Genomic DNA, 19401 nt, shown 5'->3' with positions numbered 1-19401 from the left:
TCATTTTAAGCACAAACTTAGATTTAGAATGAAAATTGTAACAGCGGTAAGAGTAAATAATATTATAATAGAAGGCATACTTATAACTGGACATTTTTAATTTTGACTTAGGGTATGCATTGGTCATATATTGCGGGTCAAATATACGGCTGATGGTGATTATAATATTTCTACACAAAAAATATGTTGATTCAGTGTGAAAAATGATTTGTAGAATTAAGTCGCAGAGAAGACGAAACTTTAAACTTTTTAAATTCTGTAATCGGAAATGAATGAGACCCGTATAAAGGTGAGTAGGTGCACAATATGCTATTGCGTATAATATTATAATATTCATATATATAGTATATAATAATATAGACATTAATAAAACATCGCAAATATAACGACGATGAATTACAAATAAGGTACCTTTAATATGTAAATACACCCGAAAATGGTATATATTACCCACAACGCGGAATGAGTGCAACCCTCTATATACCGGATCTCGTTAAAAAATAACTATCATAAGCATCGAAACATACAAATAATGTGTACACACTAGGTAAATAAGTGCAACACGTCATATTTGTTAAACTTTCAAATTATTATTATACCTTTACGCATAGGTAGCAGAGGTGGAAGACGCTGGCAAAGGGTTATTGCGTGAGATTACTGCAGGTGACTGGTGGGTGTTGGTCCTGGGTACTCGGCGGAGGCAATGGATGCGTGCGCACCGCATAAACCGTCGGCGGGTGTATGGTCGGGGGTAGGTGGTAGCGATCGCGCAGGGCGCCGCGGAAGGAGGGTGCGGCCACCCCAACCCGCCAGTCAGAGGTTCGAGCGTTTCCATAGGACCGTCCGGGCTTTCTGGGCGACAACGAAGCAACTGCAACCCGTCCGCCAAAAGCTGTGATCGGCTCGCAGCTTCACCGAGAGCTACAGTCGACAATCGACGACCAAACTGTCTCATCGTCAACAGCCACACCATGCGTTGAACATTTGACGACAAATTTTGGTAATATGACTTACATTATTATTATTATTTTTGCTTTATATAAATATAATATGATATAAAATATACTTATAAATTGCTGTAGTTATTATTAGTATTTTATTTTTACAAAGTTTATGTAAAAACGTTCAATTGACTTTAACTCTAAATCAAGAATACTTAAAAAAAAAAAAAATCATAAAAAAAATATATATAATTTTTTCGACTTAAGAATTATTTTATTTTTCATTATTATAATAGCAACTTAATTAAAATTTTTTATCCTTGTATTTATATTAATTTATTAGTCGGTACTCAAGAATAAATATATTGTTTTATTTTTTCTTCTAAATTCCTGATTAAAATAAATATTATATTTTTAGAAAATTGCATTCATAATTTAAATTTTTTATTAAATTACTACAATAAATTACAATTTATATTACAACTTTTTAACATATTGTTTGAATTTTTTAGAAATATTTTCTAGTATTACAACTATTATTGATTGCTTAAGATAAATAAATTTAGGAGTATTTATAATTTTTAATGATGTATATGTATATTTTATATCTATATTATTATTAGTGTTGTGAAATTTAATTTCACATAAAAAAAAATTCTTTTACATATATAGGTTTTTTATTCAAACTTATTGAAATCGTTTCGTATTGTATTATTGTTGATTAAATTTTTTCTTTGTTTAATAAAAAAAAAAAAAAAAATATTTTCAAAGTAACTATTTGGTTTTATAAAATCATTAACTTTACTTTAATAATAATAATAATTTACATTAATATAGTATTTTTTTTCTTTTAATAGCATATAGCTTATATTTATCTTTATTCCTCCTTAACCAAACCAATTAATGTAGTATGGTAGATGTATGAAATGTAAATAATAAAAAACTCATAGTTTTAAAAATGATGTACGGTTCTCTCATTATTCAAAATAATATTATATAAAATATAATTTTAGTTAGAATATAAACAATAAAATAGGAACACTAGATTATTAATGTTTGTGCAATATTCACTTTATAAATCTAAAAAAAATAAAATAAAATATAGTGATTATTTTAAATTTAATATTAATGGGTAGGTATTGTCTTTCATTTATAAAGCTCCGATTAGAATTATTTTAAATTAGTATTAAAAACTTTATCATTAGTATAAATTATATTTTGATATTTATAAACAGTGTTTCTGTTTTTAAATAAATAAAAATTATATTTAATCAATATAAAAATTGTAACATTACATTAAGGGTGATTATAAGAAACAAATACAAAATAATATTTATATTACATTTTTTGTACGAGGATAATATATTACACACGTAATATAATTCATTTAAATTATTAATAATAGCTGATGTCATATTATGTTTTTAAAAATATCGAACATTTTTGTTATAACTTATAAGAAAAATTAATTTCGTAGAAATATTAAAAGGAGAAATACGTAAATATAATTACTCATCATATTTAAAATCAATTTATATGTTATCAAAAAAAAAAAATAAATAAATATTTATTGTTTAAAAACATTAAAATTATTATTTTATCAATATAGTATTTTATTTTATTTATCATGATTTGTAATATTTGACGATATTATACCTAAATCCATTAAAAAAATTATCTTCATCCATCATCTAATATTACGGTGGGCTGACAATTATTATCGGACTACTGACAATCTAAATAGAGATTAATTGATTCGGTTTGTATGCATATTCATATAATATTCAAATATTGATGTATGTATCAAAACCTTTTTTGAAAATTGAAATTATTAATTTTTAATGGTAAAATAATGTGTATATGCTATTAATGTGTGAGATTACTGAGGTTATTCGTTTATCATATTCTCATGCATGGTAAACATTTTTTAATTTATTTTTTGTTTATACCTAAATATCATGTATTTTCTGTTTATGAAAGAGACGAAATTGTAAAACAAAAACATTTTTTTTTTATTGGTAAAATTCGTTCGTCCGTGCGTGTAAGTTGAGTAATAAATACAAGTGTGTACATAATAATATATTAATATCCATTTACCTAGTACCTATATACTATTATAAGATAACTGTATACAAAACGAAGGTAAGAAGTATAATAGAAGGAATAGACATAATACGTAAAATTTGTTAAAAAGCAACGACCCATGCCCAATCAAAAAATGTAAATAATATACTTTGTGGAAAAAACTCTAGTGAAAAAACGAACAATAGCAAGCGCCGCGTAAATAATTCATTTTAAGCATTTTTTCATCCCATATAAATTATTGATAGTTTTCACAAGTGAAGACGAACGTCTAGTTGTTGATTTTACTAACTTGGTATAGTTCTGGTTATATAGGTTTTATAAAAAAAATATGTGTTCAAAATATATTTAGCACGTATCAAAGTGCGTAGGTCGTAATCGTAAATTGGTATTAGTTAATAGGTAGTATTAGTGGTAGTATTGAGGTTTTAAATTCACGATTGAAGCTTTGAATGAAAAAGAAAATCAGTGTGTTTGTTTGTCAACATCTTTAGAACCTATAACACCTTTAGATCAAAATATGATTTTCTACATTCTTCATTATACGTTCCTTTCAACAAATTGAAAGCTTACAATATTTCAATCAAACAAAATACACGTATATAAGAGTAAATGAGTTTAGAGAGGGTTTGAAACTGAATTACAAAATATTGTCTTGATATTAAACGTTGTATACCAACATCACTATTCATTAATTACAATTATCTTCATTGAAATAATATATTTTTCTTACATTCAATTATTATGTGTTTCATATTAAAAATTAATCATTTTATAGTGGTTACGATTGCGTTTAAAGTAATTTAAATTGTCCATTCTGAGTACAAATCACATATAATTTTTATTTGTTATTTCTACTGATCAATGGTTGATATAGTAAAGTCATATTCTATAGATAGGATTTAAACATTTCGGTAGATAGCTTAACTGAAAATACTAAATTTTTCACCTGTTTTCAAGGTGTCTGTTGATGTCACGGGTTGCACTATCCACTTCATAAATCCTGATTAAAGTAAATAATATTGTTGAGTGCAATGCGGTAACAATCTAGGAAATTAATTTTCCAGGGCAATCTTGTAATTGTTATGGCCCTTATATCAAATAATTAAGAAAGGTCCTTTGTTCAAAAGTGTTCTGATCAATTAGAGAATAAATAAGTTCTTGTCTGCTCCCGCCTACCTCTGTTGAAGTGTTGCTATCTAAAACCTCAATGGTCATAACTAATCTGTAATTTACCTAAATATAATTAGTTTTTACTATGAATTTTTATTACGGTGACTTAAGGAAATGATATTTTTATAATCATGCTTAACAAACATTTCAGTCATAATTATTGCAACCGTGATAACTACAGGCAATTTGTGTAGGAGAGTGTATCTTTTATATCAGAATCGATTTCGATTATTTTTTATAATACATAATTAAAAAGAATAATAAATACAATCGTCTTGGAGACTTCAAAATATTAAGATTTTTAATTTAATCACTAAACAATTGATCGATGTATACGAGTTTTAGGCTAGATAAAAAATTATTCAATGCCGACATTTCCTTTCAGTTATACATTTATGTTGTGACTAAGTGCTCGATGCCCTATAAATTGTGACATATAATTATCATCAATCAGATGCACCCCAGTTTTTTATTATTAATTAAATTTCTTACTGTATGATCGTTTTTTTCAATTTTATTTTTCACTCAAAATTAGAAAATAGTTGTTGATATTAAGACTTGTTGCCCAAGCCATTTCATTTTGTTGGTGTAACGTGTTTTCCCGGAAAAACACGCGTTCATTCCTCTCCTTGTCGTCGCATTATTGTGTAGTGTTGTAAGTGTACGAGTATATGGTATAATAGTATAATATCACGTCTTGTAAAGAACTGAAAATGACGTAACATTATAAAATACACACTGAGTTAATATTTTAATTATTTGGTGGTAATTAAATTTGAAAAATGTAATACTTCGATAATGATAGTAATAACAATTAATATGTTCATATAATATATTACGTAATTTTTTTTTTCTCGCAATTATCTGTCTGTAAATTTACACGTTTACTTTATTTTATGTTTGGAATTTTCAATAGCACGAATTTGATTCTAATTTTTTTCAAAATAAGACGAGAATCAACATAGAATTTTTTACTAACTGATAACAAAGATACGATATAGATTTATGTTTTTAAAAATAAATTGATTACCGTAAAACCTTACCTACAATCAATACTAAATATTCATTTTATAGTTTAAAGTATCAAGATCCGTTACATATTATATTTATACGTGTAATCAAAATTCGAAAAACCTAATATGTTACCAGTTTTATTTGAGAACTACCTATAAAATGAAAATTGTTAATTAATTTTAATTTTTAATAAATTATTATTAACCTAACACAAAGTTCAAAAAAATACTTAATATAATAGTTATTGTGTAACATTCATTAGTACGAGTAAAAAAAAATCATAAATTTCACAGTTAGAATTAGCATTACATATGCATAACGTAGACGCGATTCCCTTATATCGACGTGGGATAGTAAATAGTGATAGATAAACATTTCCGAGTACATTCCAAACGGTAAATAAAATCAATAAGTTGTCATTCAAATATTTGTACAGATAATATATTCTTTATTACATTACCATACTAACATTTTATTGTAAATAAATTGGATTTTTAATTAAATGATTAGACAATTAAATAAACTATCTCGTGACTTATAGTTGAATATATTAAATTGTTTAGTAAAGAAGTTATTTTATTTTATCTAGTTTAAATAAATGTACTTGGTCTTTTTAAACAACAAACGCCATTAAAATATATCAACTTATTTGTTTTTGATATTTTATCGAAAAAAGGAAATTGCACTATAATTATGTTTTATCATGTTATTATTCATTCCTGTCAAATAGTTTTCGATTATGTTTTTGCAATTAAAAAGTTATCAAATGACGCGAGTTTAATATGACGAAATCTAAATTTTTTCATCAAAAATACAATCATATCGATTACAAACCGAACATTTCAAATAAAATTATTAACTCGATTTATGTATAGTTTTATAAAGACCTAATATTATATAGTACTCACATAAATTACATAAATCAATATAAGTATTGTCAATATTTACACCTAATGGATAAATAACACTTAAAAATTTATTGGGAAAAGATAAAATTGGATAATTATATTATATTTAAATGACGACTGATACAACAGGCGTGAGAAACAGATACAAATCTTCTTTTCGTATAATGTTTATTATTACCTATCTACTTATTATAAAATAAAAATGAATATTCTGAGTTATAAACGTTATTTTTTTTTTTTTTTTTTTTTTTTTTTTTTTTGTTAATGTGAATTCAATGGTCGTTTAATTAAATTGGTGACTAAATGAGTTTTTAATGTAATTATAAACAATCTATAGTACAAATTGTATTTTAAACTTATAAGTGCTCAAAATTTCTAGCAATAAAAGCGCAACTATACAGAATATACCATAAATTCATAATACAGTACGTTGTTAGTTATTACATATTATGTCAACTTTCTCCCATTTCTATACATTCTTTTCGTCTGGTTTTATGTTATATTAACAATATTATTGATAACATTTTCAAATTTTTGGATTTCGAATTAAGCTTATTGAGACAGGGAACTATTGGTTTTGCAACGACGTATTATTTTTAGTTATAAAAAGTTATTTTAATTACGTAGGATTATTTATAAATTTAATAATAAATTACACTTACGAACAATATTTAATTTTTTTAAACATTGGTTCTGTTCTTTTAGTTTTACATCACCAGCCGTCACCATTACCGGTTATCAACTGTTGACACAAAAACAGCTAGTAGTATACATGTTTGATGTTAATATTATAAAACGTATGATTTACAACTACTGTGATGCCGACACTACTAGTGTTGCACTACTATTTATAACATAAGATGATTTCCTATTAAAATCACGTTCTTAGTCAATTTTATCTTGTATAATACATAAATATTATATCATATTTTAAACACTACTATAATACGAGTACGTAATCACATTATAATTTTGAATATTTTAAAAATTGCGTTATTTTTACAAAACTTTTTAACGTAACTAGTTAGTTTATTTTTAAATTATCTTTACTATAGCCTATAGGTAGCTCAAACATCCATTGAAATAATTTAACTTTTATTAGTTAATTTAAAAAATAATATTTTAAGTTAGATTATAGTATACATATGTTATATATATATATATATATATTAGTTAATTATTTTTTATCTTAAGTTTAGTACCTATGCGTACATATTTTTAAATAATAAACAAATAAATATTCATTGATTAAATAATTTAATTTTGAGTTATTTCTTAATCTATTACCGCTGAGTGCATAAAAATAATAATTAATAGTAGAATACATTTACTTACTCTTTAATAACTTTGAAAGTTGTACAATTAATAAGTGTGATTCTACAGGTGGCCGGTACTTAAAAAAAAATAATTTTTTAATTTTTAACCGAGTAAAAACAAGATAATGTATACATCGTATCAAATTTAAAATTATTGAGCTAAATATACTGTTATGTTGTTTTATAATTTACAAGTTAAATAATTCAAGTTAATTTTTTTTCATTATATTGCTAACTATTCTTAAAAAACGTTAATAGCTTTTTATTCACATGCACAATTTAAATTACTATTTTTACTACTATTTTTGGTTTTTAATTTATTCGTAAAAATAATATTTTCAATATTTTTTATTTAATAGTTTGTTTAATTTCGGTTTTATATATTTATAATTTCAAAGATTGATTACATTATATAGGTACAGCCGAGTGCATACGCTGTTAGTAAATGGTTAGGTAAATTAATCATATCCATTTCAACTGAATAAATAACAATTTTATCGATTATTTAACTATTTTCTAATATTTTCAGTTCAAATTTAGAACTACAAATCTGTCATCTAAAATGCGTTTATTATTAATAATAAACAATATGAGAATCGAATTATATAATATTTTGCATAAATTAAATTTAAAAAAAAATGTTGTTTGTGTGAATACACAACTCATTATGTAACGCGATATATAGCTTCAAAATTATAATTTACATAGTCTATTAATATTTGTATTATCTGTTCAAACGTATTTAAGTTGTGGTAAATTTTACAGATTTAAGAAAAACATTCGACTACACTGTGTTAATCCACAAACTTGGTAATCTTGGTGTTCACAGAATTCAAGATCCACTTCGAAATTCAATCGAATTCGACAGGTAATATTTTAATGTATATTTTTTTATATGTACATAATACTAAATAATCATAATTTAGTTTAAATAACACGTTATGGTTTCAAAGTTTACATAATTATACTAGAGTTAACTATCCTTCCCACCGCCTAAAATCATGTTGCCCATCGAACACTGAATAAGATTAATATCAATAGTTTTGTAGTCCAGCGTATTATTGCTGTCATCATGGTATACATCATTGCCATCATCGCAACGAATTTAGCTGTTTAGATTTACTACATTTTTAAATTAGTTTAATGATGATAAGCATATTGCACATAATATTAATAATAATTCTCGTCTCTGTGATGTGTTGTAAACATATTGCTTACGTGTATCGTGGATGTATTTTCATTAAAGTAAATAAATATACAAAAATAGTGTAATGATATTTGTATACTCTTTGTCGAACCAACATCAAAGTATTTTTTGTGAGTAGTAAATAACATACTGAGTACCTAATGACAATTTAATCAATTTTATTGTAATTTGTAAAAAGTTTAAAAAAAAAAAAATGTATTTAACTTAAATAAAAATAAAAACGGCATTCAAATGCATTACAATTTGAAAATTAGTATTTTTGAATTTTTGATAAATTTAAATCTAATACATAGGTTTCAATATTATTATTTTTTAAACAAAGCAAGTTATATTAACTTAACTTTCAGGAATAAATATGATATGCTACTGATAATAGGTATTCCTATAAATACGTATAATATTATTTAAATATATAATTTAAAAACGAACATTTTTTAATGATGTTTAATACTTTCATATTTAGAAAAAATGTATAATAATTTATAAAAAAATATATATATATATAATTTAAATTATAAAATATGTTTTTTAAATAATTATTAAACGATAAGTGTATTACGGCTATATTTATTCTTATTCATTGTTTAAGTAAAATGTTTTAAACTAGCTGGTTTTTAATGTTTTCCTCTTGAAAAATATCAGAAAACATCAAAGAAATCTTGAGAATTTCCATCCTCTGTAGACCAGTATATGTATATTATTTTTAATTTAAATAATATTAAATGATAATTGAGAAAAATGATTGTGTAGCTCGACAACGTCTCAGTATAAATAAATTATTATTAAGTAATATATTTTATAAATTTTTTTTCTAAGTATACTATAAGTTATTAATAATCCAATAACATTATTACATTCAGTTCTTTCCGTTATTAATACAAGCATTTCAATGTTTTTGACTGCAGTGATTTCAGCGAAGTATTATATGTTGTTGTTAACTGTTGCAAAAATAATTATTTAAAAATTATGTAATTGAACCATGTCTCATATAGGCCATTCACGTGAAATGCATACACACTAGTCCACTAACGTATATTTACATAAATTGATTTGGGCCGTTCCAAATGGAAAATTCGCGTTCATTTTCAATTCCAATATTTTCATATATATTACCTGTAAGTGGCCTAGAAATTCAGACTTTGACATCGACAATTCACATCATTTTTCAATTCCTATCTCGTGATGTACAATCGTGCTTATTTATGCGTGAGGCAGTTTAATTAACTTATCCCCTTCCTGACAAAGACAATTGAACAATATTTGCTTGGTCTGTGGCCATTATTATTATCTATTGATGTTGATGTTTCGGCGTGGAAATTCGTTGCGTGTCGATGCATAAAACAATTCGTAGTACTAAAATATTATATTATATTTTTGTATGTATATGTCTATCAGTCTATCGTCTACGAAGAGTATACCTACACGTATTAGGTATAACATGCGCCAGAAAAAAAAATAATAATATTAAATAAATAAATAAAACGCCAAGTGAAATTTAATCAAAAATCGTGTCGACAAGGACTCAGCGTAACAACACGTTCGTATTTTATTTGATTGGATGTACATTTTTACACGAAATAGAACACATAACATTATATAGAGTCACATTTCAACGTGAAATCCATAAATATGAAATCAATAATAACGGTTTATTTGTGACAGTTCGACTGTATAACTGAAAAGAGAAGTAAATTTACAAGTTTAAACTGTGAAAAACAAGCGTTAGAAAGGTATATTGATCAATATTCTTTGATATAAAAATTTTAATTTCATTACATTATACGATGATTGCACAGGCATAATACATTTTAATACGTATAATAGAGGTACGCATATTTTAAAATATTCTGACTGACTGTATGTGTTATTATTGTAAGTCAAAAGAAAGATTTAAATGTTTTTTTACGACATTAGTTTGAATTAAATAATTATTAAAATATTATTTAATATTTTATTTGAATGAATACAAATAGTTATTCGCCAAACCGCTTTAATTATACACAACCACATTATATTTTGTAAATTATTAATTATAACTTGTAATTAATATTGATTATATAATAATAATAATGATAATAATTTTTGTATGAATGAAGAAAAAATTTCTTCCAACAATTATTCCGATGATTGCTATTTTTTAATTGACTGCAGTTGATAATTCCAAATTAGCTAATATACAGGTAGTTTTTAATAATATTTTTAAAACAATTATTTTTTTCTTAGTAATTTTTTTTTTTTTAATTTATCATAAAAAATGTGGTATTAGTTACATTATAGTTACTTGATATTTAAATAATAAATTGCTCAAATTAAACATTAAAATCATAACTGTTTGAATACTTTGAAAATTCAAATTACTTTTTAAGCACACGCAATTTTTTAAAGCTATATTATAAAACCTATTATTGTTGAATAGGTAGTCGTTTTTTCGAATGTCTCGATTAATAATTACTTTTAAATGTATCATTGTAATAATAAGCTAATAACTCTGACTAGTCGTGTATCGAAGCGATTGGAGTAGACAAGTCTTTATGGTTCAGTATCTCTTTTATTATACCACGTTAAACAACGCGATCGATCATAATATTTTCACATCGTTAAGGTTAGGTTAAAACAATCGACATTAGTAAAAATATATTCCTGGGAAAAAATATATTTATCTACTGAACTAAATATTTTAAATTAACGTTACTTTGAAAGGAAATGTTAATCATATTAAAATAATTCATGTTTATTCATTGGTATTATTTGAATGTACACAACGACAACATTATGTATTAGATTTTTATTATTTGTACAACGATATCTCAGTGACCGATGTTATTTACAAAATGAGAAATTTGTGTCGATTTTATCATTTTGCTAACTATTAATCAAACGGAAATTCTAATTATTCTAATTATGCATTTTGTAGATTAAGTTTTGTTTATTTCAAGTAAAAATAATTTTCTTATACATGGACAGAAATCGATCACAATTATTGGTTAAGATTATTACTAAACCAAAAAAAAAAAACAACGATATACAATTCTGTTTAACTTCTATAATAATTAATAATGTTAAAAACAATTTTTTTTGTTTCTAATTGGTACTTATACAATATATATAAATCTATAAGTATTATTTCGTTTGATTTTATTGCATGTGATAATCCATAGTGATATTTTTAACGCAGTTTTCGTAAATTTATGTTATTTTCAAGACAATAACGGTTACTATACAGTTAAAAAATATTTTTCTGATAAAATTCAAAATGTTTTTTACTTTTACAAATCAATTTTCTATAGACAATATTTATAAAGAAAAAATACATGAATTTTTTTTTTTATAAAAATAATAATAAATTTATTAGTAATCTATGTTTATGATCGAGAGAATTTTATTTTTAGCGAATTTGGTGGGAGGGAGTCATGTTTATTATAACAAACTACGTATCTATATTTAATTGGTTTTCAAAGTCGTCTGACAGGAAAAACAATTTACAAACGAAAGCTTTGAAGTTAAACAAACAGATATCGCTTACTGACTGACCATAAATTGATAACATACTTCAAAGTATGATATGAAACTTTTCAAGCATTAAGTTTCATCCTTTAAGCATATTATATTTCGTAATAATATGATTAGAGATCTAATTGTATTGTATTAATGAAATTTATTGTAAAATATAGATAAAAGTAGCAGTGTAAGTTATGCATTTGTTGTATGTATCAAGAATTTCAAATATATATAAAATGAGCCTATTTATGTGTATTTTAAGCATTTTATATTTTAAGTGCTGTTTAAATTCAGATTTGTCCTATGTTTTTTACAAATCACAATGAAAAGTTTTGAGGAAAAGTAAAATTCACAGATAAAAAAATCTACGTGTACTTATATGTTTTTTATATACGTTTGAAAATTATTACTTTGAACATCTATTCGATTACATATTATCAACTCGAGTAGGTATTAATTTTTTGAAACAAACATTTAAATCTATTAATAATATAACTTGTATAAAATAAATAATTATTAATTATATAAATAATTTTTTTTTTTTGGTATTTTTAATATTTTAGATAATATTATGACGTATAGGTATAATATCATGAATTATTAGGTTATAGTAGGTATTTTTATTTTTAGTGTAATAAAGTCTTAGCACTGGTTCTGATCTACGCTGATTTCGGTAATATCAATTTAAAATACTTATACAACATACATACCAGGTACTGGTGCAGAAATGATTGCATAATGTTTAATCGAAGCGTGCATAATATTAATATAGTTGGTGGTACAGCTGGTCACGCACAGTTTCTTTTGCGAGACATTTTTTTGTAATTTTTAGTGCAATACGTGTTTCATTTCATTTAAATGCAATTGAATTTCGTGTTCAACGAGTTTTTATTTACACGCATTACTGCAGTGCACGCCATTAATAATATAATGTGTGTGGAATGATAATAATTATGTATTTTACATTAAAACGTAGTAAGTAAATAGGTTAGATACATTTTGAGTTAAAAGACAGTGAGAAAATCAAGAAAAGTTTATTTGACTTTAGGCACTCTATAAGTTTGTAAAGTTTAGAATAGAAACCAAATCCTCGAATTCGTTCCAGATAAAGTGACTTTAAAACCTTAACCTTGGATTTCTTTTGTATTTTTTATAGTTGCATTATGAATAAATAGGTTTAGAAATATAGTCATAATTTCAATTTTCCCTCTAGGAGTTACATTTGTGTATGTTAGACAGACTCACGGGAAAAGTCTTTTCTACACTATACTCCAAAAAGTATTCAGAATTTATAAACAAAATAAGTTATAAGTGTTATAACACTAAATAAAAACAATAAAGAAATATTATTAGCTAAAATAAAAAAATGAAAACTAATGAATACTACTAAAAATTAAGATTCAGTGAATTTGAATAAAAAAATTGATTATTTTAAGAATTATTATATGGTAATAAAAATGGTTTTATTTATTTCAATTTTATCGAATGGGTTAATTTTTTTTTTAAGTTGAGCTATGTCCTATATTTCAAAATTGATGTTATGTTCAAAATACGTATATAAACAGCGTTTAATCATAAATCTAAAATGTGAAATCTTTTGTAATTTTTAAATATAAATTAAAAACCATATTTTTAAGTTCTTGAGATTTTTTGTATTACTTAAATATTTTTCTGTAGGTGATATAAACTTCTGTTTGTTTAAAAAAAAATAAGAATGCTTGTTTTTTTTTTTTTTGTAAATTTTTTAATGTTTAATTATTTCAAATTTTTTATGTATCTAATTCGACATTTGAACGAGTTGTATATTTATAAATTCCCTATTATTAGAATGTATGTACCAAAGATAGTAGTCCTTAAAAATTGTTTTAATAAAAATATAAAGTAAATGTTATATTAAATCTAGTGTTTATTATACATAGACCATTTTTTCTAACCTATTTCCAATAACTTATCATCTATAATACACAAGGTAAATAACTTGAAACTTATTATTTTTTTGATTTTGATGCGTCAAAATGTTTGTAAAAATTATTCGATAATTAATAGTAGAAGATGGAAGTTAATTAAAAAAAAAGTTTGTATCTTTACAGGAAACTCTTTAAATAATACAAACTCAATAATTCGAAAATATAATCTTAAAGTATACTTAAATATTTCAAAAAGATTTCAGATTTTGAATTATTATTAAAGAAACTCATTGAAGAAAAATTAGGGATGAGGATTATTGGTAAACTATCTATAGCGTATATACATAGATATAGCAGCTAAGATTGCTCATATTTAAACTCTTGTAATGGAAGATTGTTTTGCCTCATTTCGGGTTATTTTTTTATCGACGTCTTTATAGAACTTTATTTATTTTCAAAATTTGTAGTTAAAAATACAAGGGTCGACGTTGTTATGAAAAAAATTAGATTAGTTCGTGAAAAAGTATTGCGCAATGAGTTTAAATGTTTGATGTTCGATACATGCCCGGATTTATCGCACATTTGTAAATAGTAATCACTAGTTAATTTTGTGTAATTTGTATTGTAAATAAACATGATAAGCTATTTGGAAAAAAATGCGACGTAGTATCATGACATTTCCGGCGGGTTACACATATTAAATTAAAGTAGCTACGTGTTGCGTTATTATAAATAATTATTTTATGCTTTTTTTGGATCAATAGATGAAAAGTTTACAAAACATATTATTGACCTATACGAACAACAACATGTGTCAAGCAATATAATATTATTATTGTTTCATATTCACCCACATTATATTTTAAAATGAACTGAACTGGACACGCGAAACCGATCCACATCTGTTTCAAATAAATCGACTTACATGTACTCAATTCCTAAGTCCGGATTGTGTGGGTCTTACGAACATGGCCGTTCGTGTGTCATAACCGTTTTCATCACGTCTATGGCTTAGCTGATATTTTGAGCTTTAGACGCGTATAATAATAATAGTAATAATTATAATAATAATCTTCATATTACATGACAACAGTATAAAATAAATTATATATACCACAATAAATTAAAAATAAAATTTGGATTTATAAATTTTGAATTTGATTTATTATAATATTTAAACACGGTTTTAATTTAACATTACCACAATTAAAAAAAAATCAATATTAGTCGTTTTTTTATTCATATTTTTTGTGTAGAACTAATTTTTAGCATGCTGTATTTTGTCTGTGAAAATGATATGAGAGCCGTTTTAAGGACACAATATTGAAGTATTGGAAAAAATATGTATCGAATTTTTACGACTTTATTATCTGCAGACGAAATGGCGTCAAATTTGCGTCATACTCACGTGTACACAGTTTCGTAATGTACATAGACTTTCCGCATGTATTAAAATTATAGTTAAAGTAATGTTTTCATTCGAGTATTAGAGGTTCAGCAATAATGATGGTCACGACTCCGTTTCACTTGTTATCTTTATTTATACGATATAAGCATTTTTATTATTTAAATATATTTTTGCTTACTATTTTTATATTGTTTTGTTTTAACACCTTGACCAAAATAATTGGCACGATTCTGATTCTTTCAAAAAACTTATTATTTGATGTCTTTGGTCTATGTATGTTTGCTTCTTTTATGTGTCTTAAAGTCAGTCAAGTAATTCATTATATTTTCTCGGCTGTTTGTAAATCCGATACTTGGTAAATATGAGTGGTTATGGTTAATTTTGTAATTTCACAATAATATGCTCTTTGTATTTAATCTATTTGTTTTCTGATATGATTATTTTACTGACCATTTATACGTAAATATTTATTGTCATATTTTACTAAATGTTGGCTTTCATTTTAATCTTAATTTCTAACCTTTTCTTGCAAGGAATAAATTGTTTTTGTTCATCATTATCCGTTATTTTTTATGTCTGAGTACCTGGTATATATGGTGGTATTGATTTTGTCTACGTTATTGTATTATGTGTATTGTGTTCATTGCCGGTAGTCGTAACAAGTGTAACCTATACATCGCAATGTATTTACAGACATTACACAACAACAATAATAATAATGATAATATTATTATGTTCGACTTAATATGTATGTCGTTTATAATGTTATAATATTATATTGGTGGTTACACGGTGATTAGTTGCGGTTGGATGGACTCGAAGGCGATTCCGACGCGGGTAAAAAAATAGTCGCATGTAATAGGATTTGATTCGATATGAAAACGGCTTTAGAGGTAAAAAAAAAAGTATAAATTAAAAATATAAAAGAAAAAAACGGCGGCAAGAGACTAAAATACAGTAATACCTACTTAATTTAATATATATATTAATAAACGGCGGCATTCGTCGATACGCGTAGCCAAACTCCATATTGCACATTATTGTTATGTTGAATGCACACTGCATATAGTGTATTTGCACATATCGATGTGACGATGTTGAATAATATTGTTCAATATTTTTGGGAATACCTCGTGACATTCTGATTATCTACAAATGTATCAAATCACAACATCGTCAGTGTCGGTGAAATGTATTTCTAGGTTTTAAAATGTCTTATAGTGTCATTGATTATATAAGCAGGGTACCGAAGTTATTGTTTAGACCACGGCTTGACTATTTTTTTTTCGATGTAGTATCAGGTGACCGAGAATTCGAAGGAGACGCCACCACAATGATAACTTAATTAAAATAAGTGTGTGATCACTAAGATAGATTTACAGTACACATACCTATCTATAGGTATTTTGTTCACGACACAAATGAAATCACGTACGATACATAACAGTCTATTGAATTATTGACGTTTCCTTTAGGATTTAAGCAAATTAGGCTTTCACAAATCTTTTTTTTTTTTTGTATTAAGTGAAAAAATAAGACTTATTGTGGTTGCATACTAGTTTGAATAAGTCCGTTTTTTACAATTTGACCTGACTTCATTTTAAGAAGTTTCAGTTTGAAAAGAATGAGTTATTTTTAAATAAATAATGATACTTTGTACAAATTCATTTTTATAAAAGAAAAAAATGAAAATAAAGAAAAATAACAATAACTTGTTTCCGGTTAATTATGGATCATAAATGGATAAAAACATAGATAAAATATATAAATCAAGTTCCGCTTTCGTAGTTTAAGGAAGTATACTTAAATTTAAATATCTTGAAAGTGCAGACTGAAGGTATTAACACTCAATGAACTATATTTTTTAAATCGAAGTGGAGAACATAGTGTTAAATTAAATTTATAACAGCTATAATATAAGAAGTTTTAAATTTAAGACATTATATTTTAACAAGTAAGTAATTTACTTAAAACTAGAATTTAAATAGATGATTAGAGAATTTGCATATTATCTATAATTTTCATAATTTTCTTTTTTTCTTACAATAAATGTTATAACTACAAAAGAAACACGTTTATTTTCTAAAAAAACGAAAAAAGTACAACATATTTATATGGAACGTTCAAAATACTGATAGTAATATGTTTTAATGTTAGAATTTGAATGCATATACGCGTATACAATATATTACTAAACATTATTATGGATTCGAAATTCAACATATTCGACGTAGATGACATGATGTATGGGGCAATGCAAATTCAAATAATACGTTATTGCCAAAGATGTATTAAACACATCACGAAGTTTTGAAAAATGAATTCGTTTTATTCAGTTAGCTGTATAGTTCATATCCAATTAATTAATAAAACGAAAATCGTGCAACATGTGGTTTTACTACAGTATATTAATGGGTTTGTTGAACGCGTGTCTTCGGCCATATGAATTATTTATTTTTATGATATGGACAGACAAGAAGAAAGAAGAGTCGATTGGATTTCGTATTATGTATATAAACAGAATTGTATAGAAAAATATTAAAAATATTCATAGACAAAGTTTTTATTAATGAGATATAATAATAAACATAACGAAGAATATTTATGGGTCGCTATTAAATAATAATAATAAAATATGGTTTATAAATAAATCTGATTAACCAATTTGTAAATTATTTTATTTTATTTTTATTAAATATTTATTTCTCGTTTATTTTTAAAATGTTTTGTTTTATGTATTTTGTTTTTAAACGTTGAATAAAGTTTGATATAAATGTATTTTACAGCTGTTTTTGTGGGCAGCCAAAACAGCTCAATCGTTTTTGGAATAGATAACTTTTGATTTTTCCAGTGATGAATACTGAAAATTTCCGATGGGCAATGGCCTGTAAAGATTTTGGAGGATATAATCTTTTTAAGTGTTGCGCACAAATCATTAATTGCGAATATCGACTTAATAAAACTACATGATAGGTAATATATAAATGCCAACATTGTCTTGTGTCGATGTGAACCACGAACACTAAATACATATAATTATAATTTCATAATACTCCCAATCAACAGAGTTTGCTAATTTCTTATTAGTTTTTTCACATTTTCCGCAATAATTATTTTTTCTCATCAATTTGTAATTATTTAAAAAAAAATAAACTGGAACGCTAATTGTACGTGTATTGTTGTTCATAATATAAAGTATACAAGTATAATTAACATGGCATTGCAGTGCGTAAAATTTTGCAAACTATTAGGTATATTATGTATTTATGTACAAGTTTAAAATGACAACGCAATAACTATGATAATATACACATATATACAAACATCACTGAGAACAATATTTCATTAATAATACTCATCACATAATGCGGTCGTGTTTACTGTTATTAAATCATCAAAATCAAATTTCAGATAGATTAAAAAAAGCAAAACATTAAATCATTTTTACATTTATTTTTTTTTATTTTTTTTTTTTTATAATTTACGTTTTGGTCATTGGAGTTCTATATTTTAACAGCGTACTACGTTTGGCAAAATCTTTTTTTAAGTATACTTTTTATTTTAAAAATTGGGTTTCTAAATTTTTTTCACATCAATTAACAAATTTAAATTTTTTGAGGAAAAATATTTTTTTTTGTAACAGTATGTCGATAAACAATCTTCCGATTGTTTAATATCGAACCATTTGAATGTAAATATTTATTTTGTGCATTTGAAATTTAGCCAAGAAAGTACGCAAATTCGAATTCGCGCGTCATAATCGCCCACATTTGATATGATGATGAAACTTACAGGAACTATCTTCATAATACGAGTATATAATTTCACAGTAAAGAGTTTTATTTTAAAAAATACTGTAATAGATTTAATATATGCAAGGACTATTTTAAAACGATTTATTATAACAGGAATAATATACAAGGTTATGTATTTAAAAGTTTCCAATC

General features: G+C 24.8%; 1 protein-coding gene across 1 annotated transcript in view; it reads left to right on the top strand.

Moving 5' to 3' along the window:
* Positions 1-926: 926 nt before the first annotated feature.
* LOC112595126 overlaps positions 927-19401 on the top strand; it is a 75842-nt gene continuing 57367 nt past the window's right edge. The window contains exons 1-2 of the mRNA XM_025340218.1: positions 927-1000; positions 8200-8302. The gene's annotated coding sequence lies outside the window, so the exon portion shown is untranslated. The remainder of the gene's footprint in view (positions 1001-8199; positions 8303-19401) is intronic.

This window comes from Melanaphis sacchari, unplaced genomic scaffold, assembly GCF_002803265.2.
Source record: "Melanaphis sacchari strain LSU unplaced genomic scaffold, SCAv2.0 Contig257_pilon_pilon, whole genome shotgun sequence".
NCBI lineage: Eukaryota > Metazoa > Arthropoda > Insecta > Hemiptera > Aphididae > Melanaphis > Melanaphis sacchari.
Note: the sequence above shows the minus strand (reverse complement) of the source record. Positions and strands in the feature narration are given on the sequence as shown.